Source organism: Lutra lutra, chromosome 9 (assembly GCF_902655055.1).
Source record: "Lutra lutra chromosome 9, mLutLut1.2, whole genome shotgun sequence".
Lineage (NCBI taxonomy): Eukaryota > Metazoa > Chordata > Mammalia > Carnivora > Mustelidae > Lutra > Lutra lutra.
Window position 1 is genome coordinate 141,635,399 of NC_062286.1, and position 20,593 is coordinate 141,655,991.

Sequence of the window (20,593 nt, forward strand, 5' to 3'; positions counted from 1 at the left end):
GGCGGGGCGGGGCAGCCCCGGAGACTCATTCCTTCTGCTCACGCGTGTTTCCTAGCACCGTCTGCCATTGTGACCCGTGGGCCAGCAGGAGTGGGAACAGCTGATCGCGTGTCGTCTTCTGTCCCCATGAAACAACGGTGCCCTAGCCCAACGAGGTTACTCCCGTCATGCAGACCGCCCCACGCTCACCCCCGTAGGCAGGACCCTGCTTCAGCTGGGAGCTGCGGGACCGGCGGGACCAACGGGCTCCGTCCACACTAGCCATTCTTGCTTCTGCTTCTCCCGTGCTCCGGTCTCCCTCCCTCAGATCCGTCCCTACGGGTCTCTCTACCCCGCTGACTTCTGTGAGACCCGGCATACCTGGCAAGAGGTCATGCCTCCTTCCCCGGGCGATTGCACTTGCCCAGAGCAGGAGGGGAGCTCAGGAGGGAACACGGGACCACCCCCGCCCTGACGTCGATGTCCAGTTCTACCACGGACTGTCTAGAAGGGTCACTTGGTGGGCTGACTGGCCTGGCCTGGCCGCTGCCCCCCATCCTGACCCACGGGAGAGCCAGCACACGGGAGAGCCAGCGGCTGAGTTTTAAAGCCAAGATGCTCGCCTTGTCACTTTGTGAAACTCTCATCCCCAAACGATTCACAGTTCAGCCGTGACCAGCAGTTCAATATAAACCCATTTGTACATTTACCTTGAGGGTCAAGATAATTTTTTCAAAGATCTCAGTGCCGACGGCAGAGTGGAGGCCCTTGCAAAAGGAAAATGATGGAAAAAAAAAAAAAACTTTAACAGAAAAGATGCATCCAGAGATGAGCAAAGAAAGGCAAATCCCTCAGGAATAGAAGGTTCACTGATGCCCCATTTACCCCACCCAGTGTGGCTTCCGTGGGGCTTCTCTGCTCTCCGGTTCTCTGGGGACCCACAGATACTCACGGCCTTCCGTGAGCCCCACTCCTATGAGCCCCACTGAGACTCTGGGGACACACAACTTCTCCTCTCTGAAATGGGGGTACTGCCACCCACTCGGGAGAAGGGGGCAGGCAAATGAAGGAAGCACGAGAAAGAAGTCAGCTGCTGTTATCCTCTGCTTGTGGACAAATTCGATGTTCCCCAAACTTGCCAAGGATTCCCAGAAATGCAAAGAAAAATGCAGGCTCTAGCCCCCAGCCCAGACCCACGGACTGAGAATCGCCAGAGAGGGCCCGTGGTATGTGCGTTTTACCTGCATTCCAGATGAACCTCCTAATAAGGCCAGTCTGGGGGACATGGCCCAGCCCTTCACAGCTCCAAACCGCTGGGAGGAAGGGGTTCGTACCACGAAACCGCCTGGGATCAGGGTGGTCTTCACCTTCCCAATCGGTGTCCCCATCACTCACTTCGATGGGACAGAGGACGGGAAGGAGTCAGAGTGAAGGAGAATGAGGACGGCTTTTGGAATAGAAATGAGTCGCTCAAAACCTTCTCTTTCCTTGCCAATTAAGCCACACCACGTGGAGGCTGCTGGGTCACAGGCCCCAGAATGAGGAGGAGCAGCAGCAAGTGCCCGGCAAATCGCCACCTTCACCTTGGCGTTTGTATATCCCCTCCAGCTCTCGCCGGCTTAACTGCGAAAATCATTAAATTCGAAATCACTGTATATACATATACTGTACCTCCCAGCAGCGGCAGGCAGAGCTAATCAAATGCACATTTCATGCAATTTCACACAATTATGAATCTCACAAGGATGCAAATAAAGAGAAAGCCAGGAGCCTAGGGGATGAGCTATGGGGGAGGGCATTGGAGTGCCCGGAGGTCTCTGGTTCTTCCTAAGCTCCTGCAAACCCCAGGAAACATGCCCAGGGCCCCCCGCCATCACCTCCACGGGGCGAACGTGCGCAAGAGGAGAAATGCTTGTAGGAGCCAGTGATCCAGCGTCTCGGAGATGAGAGCAAGACTCTGCCCGATGCTCGGAGCCCCTGCAAAGTACTCCCCTGCCCTCCCCGCTCCCCAGCACAGGCATCTACTGAGACCAAAGACGTTCCTGAGGGCAGAGCTGCTGAGAACGCCTCTCATCTCTCATCGCGATGTGCTCACTGCTATCGAAACCAGGGGCAGCGGGCTCTTTCTGCAAGGGGCCCGGCAGTCCGTGTCTGAGGCTTTGCTGGCCGGATGTCTCTGCTGGAAGCGCTCGTCTCTGCCGCTGCAGCCGCAGGTAACACACGCACGAGTGGGCACGGCTGTGTTGCAGTGAGACTCTGCTCATCAAACGGGCGTTGGGTACACTGGGTCTACGGAGCATCACCTGCAAAGCCCTGGCCTAAGGGGGCGTTGGAAGAGTGTCTCAGAAACACTGACCGCATTCACTGGGGGGTTAGGGAGTCAAACTGGAAAAAACACAACATCCCAAAGGCAATGTCAGGGGATCAGTGGGCTCGTTAAGGGAGTCATTTCTCAGGCCAGTCTCGGGGACAAAGGTCACTTTGTGAGGGCTGCACATGGGGATGGCCAGCCATCTCGGAAGCCACCGCCGCCCGTATCCACAGGAGCATGGAGGGTGGAGACTCGTCGGTTAGCGGGAGAGTCCCGAGGAAGGGTGAGTGTCTGTGTCCCCGGGGTGGGGAGTGTCCAGAGCTCCAGGCGGGCCACCGGCATCAGCGCTCGGCAGTGCTGGTGGGCTGGGAGCCTCCCGTACGGCTGTAATTTATATTTTCTGGAACATAAGGTGATTACTCCACCATGTCCTTGTGAGCCAGCGTCCCCCAAGCCATGAGATCTGTCTCTCCCTTACACCACCACGGATCTCAGCAAGCAGAGCTTTCGTGAGGACATGAGAACAGGTGCGCCGATGCGGGAGCCGAGGGAGCTCACAGCAGCAACCGCGTCAGAAGGCAAATACTCCTGCGAGCGCAGGGTGAGAGCCCTGGGGGACTGCATGGCCCGCAGGAAGGGAGACAGGTTCTAGCCATTTACCGGCGGAGCTTGGAGCCACTGCTTAGCCTCATTTCTGCCCTGGAGGGACAAACGTCCAGCCACGGACTCGTCCATGCCATCCCACATGGGGGTGCTTCTGGGAGACCTGGTCATTGTCTAGACTGTGGACTTAGTCTTGACCGATAGACTTGTTCCCATGGCAGCTCAAAGAAGCCCCATTTCCGTTGCAGTTTGGTCAGTGCTCACATGAATTGCGTGTTCGATAAAAGAAACCAAGTAGGAGATACTTAAGGAGCTAAGAAGTGGCCAAAGCTCTAAAGCAAAAATGACTTCCCTGCAGCCCACAGGTATGCAGCTCTCGAAGCAGGCAGTGAAGGAAAAATCCTACAACAATTGTGTTGATGAATGGGAGTTCCATGCCAGGCCTCTTCACTGGTGAAGCCTCATGATTCCTCTTCTGTTCTTGCCCAGCATCACACGTTCTTGGTTTGAGCTGACTGATGTGATGAAGTGTTGGAGGTTTCCTGTGGGAGCGACGTCTCCTGCTAGCAGGAATCCGGTGGGTCAGCGTTTCATTCAGCAGGTGTGTTTGCCACTGACTTCTGTGACCACGGCCAGTGTGCGGCTGAAATGGGTGGAGGGCTCAGAGACTGCAGGTCCAACCAGGACGGTTTCCTGCGCCACAAGGTGGGGCTCATTGCCCCACTGCTCCATCACCCAGGTCCCAGCCCCCAGTCCCCTTCCCCATCCCCCGTCTCCCATCACCCCATTCCCCATCCTATCACCCCATCCCCATCGCCCCATCTCCCATCCCCCACCCCCATAGCCCCATCCCTCCCATATCCCCACCCCCTCTCTCCACTGCCCCATCCTCCACCCCCCATAGACACATCCTTCCCATACTCCACCCCCATCTCCCCATCACCCATTATGCCTTGCTCACACCTGCCCTTCTCAGGTGGATTCTCTCTCCCCATCTACTCTGCAGACCCTCCTAACTCCATAAAACTATGCCTCCCTCTTATTGGTGCTCATTTTCAATAAATCACGTCTTTAATTCCCTCTCTGAATACATTGGTGTTGGCTCTTCAAACTAAGTACAGGATTTTATAAGATTCATCAAGTGCTTATTAAGTAACTGACAGGAGCTGCTCATTACCTGGTCATGGAAATAATATGTAAATAACATGTAAATAACATGAAATCTACTGGTATGATTAAAGCTCTATCACCCGTCTTGGGCACCAACAGCAACGATCAGACACAAATTACTTACCTTAAACGTACACGGAGGACGGAGTCCAAGGGGCATCATCAAGGTCTTCAGGTGGGGAGGCACCGGCCATAATATTGCTGCTGTCCTAAAATAGACCGGATGTGGACCTTGCTCTGGAATTTTGGGACAAGTGCTCATTGAGACATTGGGAGCCCCCCTTTCTGCTTGTGCTCCCAACTCTTGTTATCAGCCTTGTCATTCCCCCCACATCCCTTCTTTCTCTCCACGTCAGCACAGAAGACAAAGTAGATCAACAAAACGAAAGTATAAATGGACAGGCCACCCGCAAAGATGCACGGATGGGACACGAGCCCGTGAAAGGAGCTTGTGTCTGCCGTCACTAGGGGACTGCAAACGAAGACCCTCGGCATCCTGAGGGGACGGTTGCCCTCCCAGCTGACCGGCCGAAGCACTCAGCGCTGGCGAGACTGCGGCACACGGGGACTGGCACTCGCTACCAGTGAAAGGAAGGGAACAGTGGCGCAGGCACTCCAGACCACAGCCGGCGGTTTCCTCTCAATTTAAACTCACCTAACAACCTGCAGTCCCAGTCCCAGGAACTTCGTTCTCTGTCACACAACAACCGGAATCAAATATTCATGGCAGCTTTATTTTAAAAGTCACAAAACAAAAACAAAAACAAAACAAAACAAAACAAAAAAACCTGGGCGCCTGGGCGGCTCAGTGGGTTAAGCGTCTGACTTCAGCTCAGGTCATGATCTTGGAGTCCTGGGACCAGGCTCTGTATCGGGCTCCCTTGTTGTCAGAGACTCTGTCCCTCTCCCATTCCTTCTGCCGCTCCCCAAGCTTGACCTCTCTGTCTTTATTGCAAATAAATAAAATCTTCTAAAAAAAATAATTAAGGGGCACCTGCGTGGCTCAGTGGGTTAAGCATCTGCCTTCAGCTCAAGTCATGATCTCGGAGTCCTGGGATGGGCCCCACGTCCCGTAGGGAATCCCTGCTCAGCAGGGAGCCTGCTTCTCCCTCTCTCTGCCGCTCTCCAGCTCATGCTCTCCCTCTCACTCTGTCTCAAATAAATAAATAAAATCTTAAAACACACACACACACACACACACACACACACACACACAGTCCCTTACCTGGAGAATGGATAGACAAGCTGATGGACAAGAGATCAGCAATAAAAGGAAGGAAGTTTTGATACACTGAACGATACAGGTGAATCACCAATATGTCAAGCTCCTTGAAAGAAGCCAGCCTCAAACCCTACATACTGAATGATTCAATTTATAGGACATTCCAAAAAGGCAAAACTCTAAGGACAGAAAATAGATCAGTGGTTGCCTAGAGCTGGGGGGCAGGGCAGGTTCTACTGTGGCTGTGGTTACATGACTGCCTCGCTTTACTGAAACTCACAGATCTGCGTACTTAAAAACGTAGAATTGTATTGTATCTAAATTGTATCTTTAAAAAAAATTAAGCCAGGAGTTCTGATCTCAGTTGGGTTTGGCATGCATCCCTCCTAGGCATCCCTGAGCTGCTCCAGACAGGCTCGAGCTGCCCCCAGGGGAGCTCAGATCCCCCAGACACAGCTTGGAGTCCACAGGCCGGGACGCTCACCTGGGTTCTCCTTGTGCCCCACTGCCGGGCATCTCCGGGACGCTCGCAGCAGGTGGACTGCACAGAACCTCTGAAAACCTGCTCACAAGCACTGTGACCTTCAGGAGCAAAACTATTTCCCAACTACGTCTAACAGCCAACTCCCCAGCTGAGGCCCGGGGCTCTGCGGGACAAGATCCCAGCCTGAAGGGAGGGACATGCATGAACTTGTCCCACTTCTTGTCCAGGAGAGCACGACCCCTCCCTGGAGGGAGGGCGGTATTTCCCAGATATCACCCCGGCACTGCACGCTCTCTAGAAGTCAGAACTTCCTCCAGGATAGCTCTGCCTTAAAATAAAAATGGATCTTAAGCACAGAACATAAATCCAAGAGAATATGGTACCTCAGAATTGGTTTTTTCTCCTTTCCTTTTTCTTTTCTCTCTAGCACAGGGCAGCTTTGTCTTTAAAGTCATCAGCTGGTCTCATTGAGTGTCTGTTTTCCAGGCAGTGCACAGAAATATTCCTACCTGGGAGCCGGGCGGTATCCATGGCAACTGCATGCGAAGACCCCAGCGCCTCGTACTCTGCCGGCCAGATGAGGAGCCATGGCTTGTGGCTGGTTCCTAAGAGCTGGCAAGTCGGAGAGCTTGCGACTGACTCAGGGGCAAGGTTGGGGTTGGGTGGTCCCTGAAACACTGTGAGCTGGGACCTCACCCATTCCTAGAGGGAAGAGAGCAGAGTGGGAGGGGACCCAGCGACCCCAGGCCCCAGAGGCACAGATCTGACTCCAGACTCCCCCATTTTTGGCTGTGGGACGCTGGGCAAGCACTTAACTCCTTTAAGCTCATTGCAGTAAAGAGTGGCTTTTAGTCCTTACCCCTTAACTGTGTGGAAATGATTCCACGTGGTGTGAGTACAGTGCTCAATGCCCTGCCAGCCCCATGGTGAGGACTCAGTCAAAGAGACTTATGATGATAACGCATCAGTGCCCATTGGGGTCATCTGAACCACTGCTCCTCACTGGCTGAGGTGGGCTGCATACTTCTCCTGCCTTCCCCAACATACAGAGCCCCTTGGATACCTAGACGAGTGGGGGCAGGGACCCTGGAAAAGGCACTTTAGGAAGGTGGCAAGTAGACAACGTGGACAGAGGAAGGCTGGTGGGTATGCATAGGTGGGTGGATGAACAGATGGATGGATGGATGGATGGATGGTGGAGGGGTGGAAGGATGGATGGTGGATGGATGAACGAAGGACAGATAGATGATGGATGGATGGACAATGGATAGGTGGGTAGAGGGATGGATGAATGGATGGTTGGATGGATGGATGGAAGGTGAATGGATGGACAATGGATAAGTGGGTAGAAGGATGGATGGATGAATGGATAATGGATGGGCAGATGGAAGGTGGATGGATGAACAAAGGATAGATAGATGGTGGATGGATGGATGATGGATAGGTGGGTAGAGGGATGGATGGATGGATGGTTGGATGGGTGGACGATGGATGGATGGATTGGATAGGTGGGAGGATGTATGACTGAGTGGTGAATGGATTAATAGACGAATGGGTGCATAGGTTGAAGGACAGACTAATGGTTGCACCGATAACTTAGTCAGAAGGAGGCAGATTCTGCTCACCTAAAGCTTTTATCTTCCTGTGAAAATGCCTCAAAGTTGTCATGCTGTCAGTCATCACAACAAATGCAAATTTGTTTTATTTCCTGTACAACTTCATCTTTATGGGGAAAAAAAGGCCATCCTTGGCTTCACTCGCAAAGATGCTCAAGACAGGCTGCCCGAGAGCTCTCCCCACCTTCCGTCCCGTCAGGCCCTCGGAGCGGAGCAGTGGGAGCAGCCCCTCGAGCAGTGTGGTTATTTCTAACGCCTGCTCTCCCTGCCTGTGCTCACTGAGCTTTTATCTTTGTAATTACACTGGGACACATTTCTCATTACAGGCACCAGGAGAAACCAGGAGCGAGCAAGCGGCTGGTTAAGCAAGAAAGAGAAAAGCAAAGATTGACCTAGTTTGGATAAAATGGGATCTTACCTGAACCTTTCGCAGACGGAAATCTCACTAAACCTGAGCTCTCTGTGGCTCAGCATAGACATATTGTTTTCCTCTTCTCCTTTTTTATTACAATGATCTTTATGTGTTTTGTTCCTTTTTAAGTTGAGTTGAATTACAAAGGATGAAAATAACTGTGAAATTCTTAATGTTCAGCATGAAGAGAGCCTGAGGCCTTCTCAGAGTTTCTCTTCATAGGTGCAGCCTCACAGGCCACAGGAGAACATCCCGGAAGAATTCAGGGTGTGTGTGTGAGCGGAAGGGGCCATGGGCTGGCCGGCAACCAGAAGGGCACCAGGAGGCTGAGCACGTCCACGCAGCTCTGGTCGCCTTGTGGCCGCGGCTATGGTGTCAGCCCCCAGGGCAGCGTCCCCAGCTGGAAGGGAGCCATTAGGGTAGGAGAAGCTCAAAACACGGGTGGGAAGTATTGCAAGGGGGAGTGAAAAGACTCATTTGACAGGAACAGGTGTTCATCGACTTGAAGGGCCATAAGTTGAGAGAGAACCGTTCTGCAGGCCATGGGAGCACAGAACTCAGACTAACTGAGGAAATTGTCATAGAGGGACAGACGCAAGGTCCAAGATAAAATCCAAAGTTACCGCAGCCTGCATAGACATGCCCTTTTCCTTACTCGGGTTGGATCTAGTTTAAATATGGTTGACTTGGGGAAGTCTTCCCTGAGTGCCCTGGCTGAAGTTGACCCCCAGAATCACTCTTTGATGTCATAACCACTGCATTTTACTTAAATTTGGTGCTCGTTACTCTCTAAAAGTAACTTCTGCTCTATCTTTCCTCTTTGTCACCCACTGCCAGGTCACAGGAGAAGACCTGACGCACAGAGGGGCTCAGCCATTACATGATAAGTGAACGCATGAACTGGAAAGGGACAAGACACTCTGTGCGGTCCGAGAATTCTCTCTCATGGTCTAGAAATTGAAGGGCCTTCTAGAGGCACGTGTCTCTCTCACAAGGAGACCGCAGACTCCACCACACATCCAGGCCTCAGCCTGTTCTCCAGCCCGTGGGGATTCAGAAGCCTGGCACTGTTCATTTCAATCATGGTTTTTGTTCTTGAAAATCCTGAGATTTCTGGCAATTTTGTTATTTAATGCATCAAACAATAATCAATATCTCTCTTTAGGGCAGTTTTAGCCATGACTATATCTTAACCCATATTCTCTAAACATGCATTTTCTCTGGACTGAAAATCCATAGTGTTTCTAAATTCCGACCTCCCAGGTTCCATGTTTACAACCCTACAAAGTCTAAGCACGAGTTGATAAAGCGATAATTATCTGGCCGTCCAGGGCGGGCCCAATAAGCCCTTCTCCCAGGGGTTTGACCTGTGCCCTGCTGGGCTCAAGGTCACCAAATGTATAAGGCCTGTGCTCAATTTTAGTCCAGTGGTGGAAGGAGGGGGAAAAAAGCATGTTTAACTGATAAGTACTTAAATGATTATTTTTGTGTTAAGACAAATGCAGGCTTGTAGAGTCAGCTCACTAGACATCTGAAGATTAAGCTTTCCTAGTCAAGGAATTCCACAATGAGGTGGGTCACTTTCATGCTGTCTGTAACTTTCCACAAATCCACGGAGCTAGGCACGACCCTTTGACATGACTCTTGTCAGGGAGCTTTGTCCAAAGGTCCATGAAAAAGATGTCATTTCTTGAATAAAACGTCCAAGCCATGTCCTGCCCGGAATGCAGAATGATGCCCACAAGGGCATCCACCATCTTTCTACCACGAAGATGAAGACCACATACCAGAAAAGAGAAGAAGGAAGACAGAAGGGCCCTTGATTCTGTCTGTTACCAGCCCCACGCCACCAGCCCAGGACCTTCCAGCCTTGGCCTTCTACAACATGAGAAAATAACCCTTCACTTGATAAAGACACGGTAGCAGAACTTTCCATTACTGAGCGTTGCGTGGGATCCTGAAGGCAAGCTCCTGATTTGGCCTCCAGAACAGAAAGTACGGCAACGAGCAGCCGTCTTCACCCTGTAAACTAGCACCAGCCTCCAATTCTTCCAGGAACCTTCTGTGCTTGGGGCAGCTGGTGGGGGGGCGTCACCCCACATGACCGAGGCCAGAGCAGACTTAGCTCCGAGAAGAAAATGTTCCGTTTTACCTGAGCCCTGTGCTCCCGGAAAAGAGCAGCAGCAGTAAAAGAAATGCCCAGCTTTCGCGTTCCAGGACCCTGCTCACTGCAACACAGCGTCGTTAAGGCTCAGCGGTACCCCCCTCCACGCCTAGACCGGGCCAGATACGAACTGACCAAATTCCCGTTCTCGGCCTCGTAAAACACTAGCCCAACTGGTCTGTGACAGCAGCCGCCTCCCCACACTGCCACAGTCTTTTCGAATAAAATCTCTCCTAACCCAAGTCCAGATTTGTTTTTCTTTAGCAGAGGAAATAAACACACAGGGAGAAAGCGTGGCTCTTGGCCCCTCTGAGCCACAAGGGTGATCAGAGTTTTTCAGAAATTAGAGTTCCGACCCCTTTATTTGGTGGTGACTAAGTTCAGGCCCGGGGAGATGAAGTGACTCATTTCCCGAGTCTACAGATTCCTAGGTGGTGGGATCCGGCCAGGCCTGACCCCCACTCTTGTGACCTTGCTGAAACCCCCGCCTCGAGGGCAACTATGGGGGAGTCCCGGGCACACCTGCTGGGCCCACAGACACGCAGCCCCACAGACGTGCAGCGTCACACGTATGCACACGTGCGTGAGAATGTGCACACGCTTACCTCCCTCTCCCGCTCCATCTGAGGAAGACTGAGTTCTGCTTTCCTCACACTCCTCCGGAGCAGGGCTGACAGATGAAAATGAACGTTAATCAGGAGGCTGCAGCCACCGATGTGCTCCGCCACGCATGAAATCGCTGGGTCCTGCAGAGCCCCGCCGTCCCTGCGCCTCTCCGTCCGGGTGAGTCCCACTCTTTCCCCACAAATGCTGCTGCCCCGGCCCCCGGCCCCCACGCCACCACCAGCCCTGACCGCACGCCCGAGCAGCAGGCCGTGGCCACAGTAAGGGCAGTGGCAGGACCGACTGTCCCTGCAGGAAGCAGAGGGGGGTCATTCTGAGGACTTTTCAGTGTCCGTCCTGAAACTCCTCTCCGACCTGCAATTCCGGTTCGTGCACGGTTACTGGGCACCCGCTTTGGGCCAGACCCTGTGCCAGACATCGGAGCGGTGGCTCCACCTTCCAAAACCTCATGGAAATGATAATGGCAATGGTATAAACAGTGTAATGTGTGTGCGTGCATACGTAATCAACATACATGGGTATGTGCATGGACACACAGATACATGTAACATGCATAGATATTTGCACATTTACACGTGAATAATTACACACGTATTATTTGTGTAGAGAGAAATTCATATGATATTTACAGACTTTGTGGCACAGAAACCATGGAACAGGACTGCGCGGTCAGTCCACCCCCGTCCCCTTTTTTACAAATGAGGAGACCGAGGCCTTAGAGAGGCCTCGTAAAGGAACGTGAACGGCAACCCCAGCACATAACTGCATGTCTCAAAATCGAACAGTCGCTGTGGTATTCCAGAGCCAGAAATACTGATCACCTCCCTGCACTGAAGACAGGCACATAAATTAGCAATTCCAGTAGAAGGAACATTGCTCTGAAGATGTGCACAGACCCTAAGTCCATCCTGAAAAGGCTACTTTGTAATCGAATGGCTCCCAAACTCGGTCTTGTCTGAGTCAGGGCGGCTGGAAGGGTGTGAACGTTGCAATCCTGGGTGTGAAATGGACGGGCCGTACAGGTGTTCAGTCTATTTTACACTCTGGGGATCTGATAGTATCTCCCATAAACAATTAAACTGGAGGTGACTTTGTACAAAGGGTCACATCTCGGGAAGCCTCCGGGGCCGCTCCTGGTTTTTAAAGAGCTCTTGCCGGAAGGAGACAAGCTGTAGCCAGACTGGCCCAACTCCAAGGCCCTGGAGAGGAGAACATGGCTTTATGAGACAGAAATCACGGGTCCTCACATAGCTTCCGCATTCAGTTTGTTGCAAGGCGTTACTTTGTGGGAAATATATGGGAAAAATGTAGTCTCACAGAGATATTTATTAAGGGAGCTATATTTTACTGGTTTTTCAGAAAATTGTGGGCCTTCTTTTCTGACACTCACCGAAAGCCAACAAACAGCATTCTTCCTGCAGGTTCGACCCAGCGCACATCTGAAGGCACGTCAGTGAGCTTCTCATCTCTAGAACGAGCCCCTGTCTGCCTTGAACTGTAGGTGAATCTCTCACCCACGCATGATCTGGGAACATCCCATTGTTCATTTGGGAAACAATGAATGCTTCCAAATGTTAGGCAGAGTTTTCATTATAAACCATTTTTTTTAAATCGCATTTGTGAAGATCACCAGCTTTCATCAGAAGTTAACTTTCTGGGAGGCTGCCAAGCTCAGGAGTGTCGATACAAGTTTTCTAAAATTCTAATTTGAACTTGGAATCTCAATTCTATCACTGGCAACAAATACCACCAGTGATTTTCCTTGAAGTGACAGGCTCACTAGTTCATATATTCAAATAAACTTTTTCTTATTTTATGAGAGTTTTAGATTTACAGAAAAATTGCAGAGAGAGTACAGAGTCCCCACATACGCCACACCCAGTTTCCCTGTTAACATGTTACATTAGTGTGTCCGTTTGTTACAGCTGATGGACAAGTACTGATGCATTACTGTTAACTGAAGTCCCCATCCTTGAACGCGTTAATTTTCACCTAACGTAACCCTTTCTCGGTCGCAGAATACCACATTGCATTTAGTTGTCTTGTCTCCTCAGGCTTACCAAAAACTACAGGAAACTCCCCACTGTTGTCCACAGAGGCGGTGCTCCCCTCATTTCACGGGCATCGAATAGGAGTCCCTGGGTGCCACACTCCAGCCAGCATTTCGTACCGTCTGGCGGTTTCTCAGACTTGCCTGGGTTTGGACGACCTTGACAGTGTTGAGGAGCCCCGGTCAGGTGTTATGTACAATGTCCTTCCACCGGGATTTGTCTACTATGGTTTTCTCATGATTAGACTGGGATTATGGTTTTGGAAGGGAGACCTCAGAGGTAAAGCGGCATCTCCATCACGTCACATCCTGGGTACGCGACGGCACCTGTGGACGCTGACTTTGATCTGCTGACTGCAGGAGGTCTGTCCCCTCCCTCCACTGCATGCACAGCTGCTTTCTGCCCCTGGCCATACGGTGCCCCTGGGGAGGAACTGCCTCCCCACAGTCCATACTTAGTGGGGCGTACGCTCTGCCTCCTTGAGGCTGAAGGATCTGCCCCTGTTGCTTAGAATTCTTCTGCACAGGACCTTTGACTTCGTTCATCTTGGGGAGGATTGCTGCAAAATCCCCAGATCCGAATAACCATAGTTCACCCGTCAGGCACCCTTTCTCTTAAAACCGTTGTTTAGAAACGGGCGACGATTCAGCCTGAAGCTTATACAACCCCCTGGGCTTCTCCTAGAAACCACCCTCCTTCCTTGGTAGGGAGGAGTCTCCCAGGTCATGACAGAAAATATTGTTGACGAGCACTCAAATGTCAAGGTTTAATAAAACGGACACAGGTTACCACCTCAGCAGGAAAATTCTTCAGGGCACTTGGCGTGCTTTGGTCCCACTGAAGCGCATGAACGTGGAGACTATGGTAGCCGCCAGCACCGCGCAGTCTCCCCAACCCGCTCCCCGCTAAAGGCCCGCGGTGTTAGCGCCCTCGCCACTGACTGTCAGCACCAAAGTCGGCCCCGTGAAAAGGACCAATCATGTACTAATAGGATTATGAGAGGAGTTTTGACTTCAGGGACCCCTCAAAAGAGACAAGGGGTCCCTGAGTGGCCCATGGGGTGCACGTGGAGAGCCGTTGCTGCAAGGTAAATGGGCAGCATCCTCCTGACCAGGTCACCCCAACAGCTGGCCTGAGGTTCCCCCACATTCCTACTGATCTTCACTGCCCAACTCCGGTCCAGCAGCTCCCCTCGTCTGATGACTTCCTGTCCTGGGCCCCAGGTCCCCAGGGGATGAGCCAGTTTCCACTCCCGGTTCCCAAGTCAGGACATCCCACCGTCCTCCTCCAGCTGCTTTTGCACTCATGGCTTCCATATTTTGAGAATTTGCTCGTCACTTACTAGTCCGTGAAACGTTGATTACGCACCCTAGGGAGCCAGCCCCTGGCCTACTTACCTGGGACACCCTCTTCTTAACACGGAGGGGAGGCATCCAGCCTTCCCAGGGAAGCAAAAAGGGAAAAAAAAATTAACCCTTTCCCCTGAGTCTCAAAAGAGTGTTATCTGAAGCCAGAGTTTATTTATTAGCAAACATAAGCTAGTCATTAATCACATTTTTTCTAATTAAGGAATTTTCTAGGGTCAAGTTTCCAACTGAAGTTTCTAGGCAGTTTGCCCAAGTAAGTACTTCATTAAGAACCAAAGCGAAAATCAAAAGAAGGCAGGGAGCTCAACAGGGAGAAGGACTTGCCTGGGGGAGCTGGAGAAGCTGGGCTTTTCTTAGTCCCGTTCCCACCCTCGACCTGCTCTTTCATGCTCCTGGACCCTGTCGCTGTGGATGGAGAGGGGCCCGCTCTGAAGGGGTCTCAGTCATGCCTCTCTCCAGCTGCGAGCACAGCAGTAATACTGGCAGAGAGAAGACAGAAAGGAGAAAAGGCTGCCTGGCTAGAGATGTGAGGTTTGGTTGCGTGATTCTGCCCATTAGGATACGTTCATTTGCAGGAAACAGAATGGCCCGCTAAGAGGTGACCACCTACAAGAGACAAGCAATCATGTCCTAGAACAAGGAGTTTGGAAGGAGAGTCCCAGGTGTGGTGCAGTGGTCCACCAAGGACCCAGCCCCTTCCTCTCCTCCTTCTCTGCCATCTTCGGCATGTTGGCAGCTGGTCCCTGGTTGGCTGCTCTGTGTTTCCACGGCTTCCAGCAGCTGTCCCCCCATGACTGTGGTTAGGCAGGAAGAAGAATGGAGCAGCGCCTCATTCTCTCTCATCCAGGGAGCAGACCCCTTTCAAACTGCACCGGGGTCTCTCTCCTCATTGTACAGGATTGGCTGCAAGCCATTCCATGCCCCTCGCCAAACCAACCGGTTGCAAAGGGAAATGAGGAGACCAAGATTGGGATGCCTGACTAGTCAAAGGCTCACCTTCCTGGACACACCGCTGCTGGAACAGAAGTGGGGTTCTCTGTTTGGTAAGGGGAGTAACGATGACCACAGGAAGGCAACCAGCAGTGTAAGGCTGTGTTAGTCAAGGAGGCCACTTCTCCGGCAACATCAGGATCCCAGGAAGCTGGCTGTCCCGAGCTGTGCCCTGGGGGTCAACAGTCATCATGTTCTCTGCCTGGGAGGGACTGCTCACCGCTCCACCCAACCGACGAGGGAGATCCAGACACACAAAGGGACTTTCTGCCATCACCAGCAAGGTTCAAACCCCGATCCTCCTGGAACCAACATCTAGGCTCTCAGCCCTTCCTTTTTGTCTGACAACGGAGAAAATGACAGAACGAGAGAGTAGGCTGACGGTCCCTAAATGGGTCTGTCTCATCTCCCAAATTTGATGACTTTAATCACCCTCCACGACCCTAAAAATACAATGCATCTCTTCACTGTTCTCACCGGCTCGCTCAGCTGGTGTGTGGCCGCAGACGGTGCGAGCAGCAGCTCACAGGCTTGAAGAGCATAATTCGGATGGAAAATTGCAGCTTCGGGGAAGCTGACAGAAGCAGGGCTCCTCTCAGGACCGGTGCCAGCTCCCCGGGAGGGGTCTCCTTAGGTCAGCTCATTAAGAAGGTTCTAGGTCACTTCCAATAGCCTGCAACCCAGTTTGAAAGGCCAGGAAGACAGAGACTGAATGTGAGTGAATGTTCTGATCTGCAAAACCTTGCTGGGAGAGCTGCCAGGGGAAGAACCGGCCGGAACCCTGGGGACATGGACGTGCGCGTTTGCAAACCCAGTGCGTCCCCGCCCCCGCCCCCACCCCCAGGGGCCGCTGCCAGGAGACCACCCTTTAGTCTCCGGCTCTGCTGGGGGGAACTAGTGACCTCCAAGCTTTATAGCAAATCACTGCCTGAGAGGGGCGGAAAGAAAGAAGGTGAAATCGGGTGCGTTAGGTCCCGCGACTGCAGAATTCACTCAGGAGACTGTGGATGCTCCTGGCTGGATACATGATTAATAATTTCTGGGGTCTTGCTTGCATAGAAATGGAAGGAGAGAAAGAGAAGCAGAGGATGCATGTGAATCTGATTTTCCTGCCTCATGCATTTTTATTATGGGGCATTCACACCTTGCCTCAAGTGAGGAATTACCAGAAACATTGGCCTTGGGTGTTGCTTCCCTGAGAACAGGGTCCTCGCCCCACCCTGAGCCCGGGCGCTGGGCTTCTGCTGCTGCTCTGCCCCTCGCCTCTGCACTCACACTCTGACTCCTGCAGGCGGTGTGGTGCCCCCGCTCTCCGTCCCAGGCAGCCAGGTCCTTCAATGCAGCGTGACGGCCAAGTTCACGTGCCAACCTGACAGGGCTGCCAGGAGCCCAGGTCTCTGGTTAAACATTATTTCCGGGACTGTCTTGGGGGCGGGTTGGTTTTGAAAGAGGTTAGCATTTGAATGTGTGGCTGAGTAAAGAAGATGACCCTCCCCAGGGTGCGGGGGGCCTCGCCCAACCCACTGACGCCCCGTAGAAGGAAAGGGTAGAGGAAGGAGGAAATCACTTCTGCCTGCTTTGAGCGGGAATTCTGGTCACCTCCTGCACTCGGACTGAGACTTACACCGTCAGCTCCCACGGTCCTCCGGCCTTCAGGCTCTGATGGAGTCCCGCTAGGGAGCTAGGTCCTTGTGATAAATCTCGTTGTATGTAAATCTCACGTGTGTGTGTGTGTGTGTGTGTGTGTGTGTGTGTGTGTACACACGCATATCTTGTATATAAATCCCATAGGTAAAAACATATTTGCATATAGCATATACGTGTACATATATATTGCGCAGGTTCTGTTTCTGGAAAACCTTCCTGCTGCCGCCGCGAGGATGGTCCCCACTCCGCTCCTCAGCAGTGCCCACGAGGATGTGGGTCCACCTGCTGCCTGTGCCGGCCTCCACTTCCTCGACAGCAAAGCCTCAGAAGGACTTCACCACCATCCTAACCACCGCCGGGGGCACCCATCACTCCCTCGCTGGTGTCACCGGCTGACCCAGAGCACCCCAAGGGCACATGCCCCCTGCAACACACAGGCTCAGAAGGTGGCCCCAGTGCGTCAGGCCCTTCCCTGCGTGTGGTGGCTAACGGACACTGGCCCCGAGGACCCCAGCCACTGCACAGGAGAGGCTGGATCGATACAGTGGTTCTCGGAGCTGCGGTCCCCACGCCGGGCCCGCTGAATCAGAACCGTGGGGTATGGGACCTGCAGTCTGTATTTAACCAAACCCTCCTAGGGTTCCCGGGGCATGCTTTCATGCGAGAACCACTCTTTAGAGGGGCAGGGGATGAGAACCAAGCCCAGATCCGCTTAGGCACACAGTAGGGAGTTCACCAGTTTGAGTCATAGAACAATTTGGAGATCTGGCTTCAGGCTTAACGGGATCCAGGTGCTCAGAGCTGTTTCTCCATTGACTGGCTAGGGACCCTTGTGCACAGAGAGTGGAGGGACAGAGATGTGTCAGAGGGAAACACGGGAGTATTTGGCAACGGGAGAAAAGAAACAAATGGAAACAACAGGCCGGTTCTCCACAGCTAAAGGCATTTGTCAGCCAAGCTCCTCGGATGAGGAAACTGAGGACTGGGCATTTCAGGAGCCGTGCTGGGGCTCTCCGGCGTGTGGCCGAAAGCAGGGGCTCAGGCCAGCACTGGTCAGTTCCTCTGGAATTACAGGCCGAGTGCAGGGAGAAGGGGGCTTCCCCAGGCCCTGGTGCGGCCCTCTTGTCATCTAAACGGACGCCGTAGCTCAAAGCCAGCAACCAGGCTCCCAATCCTCACCCCATGAGTTTTGGAGATGAGTGTCGTTGGCCAACCTGAGCTGCGTTGGGGGCCTCCGTGAACGTTTTCTCACCGGACGCCGAGGACTGTGGTCCGCTTGCCGGCTTCCTCCCAGGAGCAGGGGCGCTCTGCCTTCTGGCCCCAAGTATAGAATCCTCACAGGGTTCCCTCGGGGTCGGGCCCGGGGTGCCGGGGGCCCCGTCCAGGAGCAGCGGGTGAATGTGTCAGCAGCCCTGAAAATCAACTTTTCCCCACAAATCAATCACGTCCCTACCTTCATCCATCTGGGGAGATGAACGACGGCCCCGTAACTCAGGTGGCGATTCTCGCGATAAGGAGGCTCTCTGGAGCGGGCTGGACGAGGGCTCTCCGAAGCAGGGTAGAGGTGAGGTCGGGGAGAGGAACTCGCTGGCAACGCAAGGACTGAAGCCAATTAATGCCACAGCAGCTCGGGGCCAGCCACGGGACCCCAAACTGAAGCATCAGCAAATTCTGGGTAACTTGTTAAGATAAAGGATCTCATTTAAGGCTGGAGAAGACTTTTCCTCTCTTGGTCACAGATTCTCCACAGATACAATCATTTTCTAAAAGGCAATAACAAGAAAAAAAGTTTTTCCTCGGCTCTCCCATCCCTGCAACGCACCCAGTGACTCAGGATAAAAAAAGACACATCCAAGACAGATAGAATAAGGAGCTTCCAATATTTTTAGACACCACGCTGTGCCGGAAAGTGGGAGGGTTGAAGAAAACGACCGTGCCATGATAAACCCCAAGAAAAACACCCTGAAAACAGGAGGTCTGCTGTGAGCACACCAGTCTGAAAACATCAGGGAAAATACTGAATTAAACTTTCTGAGGGGCAGATCCAAAATTCCCACTGGAAGGTGACGAAGCTTCTGATTCAAATGCTTGTGTTTCCAGCTCCTCTGGGACAAACTAGGATGCGTTTAATCAGCCTGCTTCCCCTGCAGATGTGTGGAGCGTGTGAAAATTTTCTACCTAGTTCTGGGGATATGTTGGGATTCTGGTCCTCAGAAGAGAGAGACAATTTTCTCTATCGAGACATCTTCTCTTATGAAGACGTTTCTTACAGAATTCAGATATGCCCGCTGTATTTTTCTGGCGAAGCGATGCACGCAGATTCTCAAACGCTATTTACGTTGCTGGAAACAGGCTGCGTGGTCTCCGGGGACGTTACGGGCCGACTATTATGTAGGAGGTTTGCTGTTATGATCTTTCTAAATGTTAGAAAATTTCATGAGAAAAGGTTGTGCTTCTCAATCCAGTTTCAAACACACGCACGCACACACACGTACACACACACACACACACAACGGCGGTGTGATTGTGTTCTTCGTGATTTGATTTTATGTACAAAACGACGTGTAGATATCAGCCTCTCCCATCTCCTATGAGCAATCCTGAAAGCTGCCTTTCCCGTCGAAGGAAAATTACAAAATGCTCGCTTGGCTCGCACAAGTTTTCTGCCCAGTGGTTAATTATCAGCAGAGGCAAACCTCGAGAAAATCCTCCTCCTCTTTTCCCTGGTTCTCGTGGAAGGATTAGAAAATGGAGCATTCTCTCCCACAGCCTCCAGCCCCACTTTGGCACGACCTCTCATTACCATGTTACGGGGCCAAGCACAGCCTTCTCTGGGGAGGCCCCGAGGTGGCTTCCGCACACACATCACGCCAGCAGGTTAAACCGATAATGCTGGTTTTCTTTAAAGATGACTTTGCCTTTTCCCGATACAGAGATGCGGCTGAATATGGGGGATTTGGGATAAGCTTCCTGAGAAACAAACACGACGGCTGTACCAACAAGACATGGGGACGTTTGCACTTTCCGGCCCGCCGCCTCACTGCCAGCAAACGGCTGTTGTGGGCCCAGAGCCCACCTCAGGGTGGCGGCCAGGCGTCCCCTCCAAGGCGGAGACCACAGACCTTGTGTCTTCGTCTGCACTTAAATATTAATGCACATTCTCTGAAGGAATGGTTGATGAAATATAGATTCTGGAATGAAGTGGGTATTTCTCGGGACTCCAAAAATAACAGACCAATCCTAGACCATACCCACTGCCTGATTCATTAGTTAAGCTGTTGTGACAATCACTATTGAGACTAATTGAGAGCAGGGATGAAAGTAAACCCCAAGGAAAGCATGACCACCAGTCGGAGCTTCCAGAGTGGCCAGGTAGCTGTATTTGAAATATGTGTGTGTGTGTGTGTGTGTGTGTGTGTGTGTGTGTGTGTGTGTGTCAGGGGGGAGGTAGGTGCAATGGGGAGCTCAGAGAAGGAAGCTTTTGTTCAAAGGTCTAAATCTGTACATCTTAATATTCTTTATTTTTGGTGATGCTGCTACTGGTTAACTCCTTTGGTTGCAGTGACAGAAACGGAAGGAATCATTGGCTCATAAAGCTCTCTGTGTAGGGACAGATCCGCCTTCAGGTACAGCTGGATCCAGGGGCTGCAATATTGGCATGCTCTCCCCTCTGCATCTCTCAGCTCAAGTCTCAGCTTCCTGTCAATCCCCCTGCAGGCCCTCAGGCTTCCTACGTGGGGATCAAAATAAACAACCAGAGCCCAGGCCCACCAACATCCCCCTTCCTGGCCCTGGAAGGAAGTACAGCCTCCCCTTCCAGTGAAGGAGAGGTGCCCACCCCACGGTCTTCAGCAGAGTGGCAAGGGCCTCAGAGGCATTTTACATCACAATAATTGGAGGTTGCTTCTGGTATTGGCAAGGGCAGTTGGGGACTCAGGGATCCCTGATGCCCT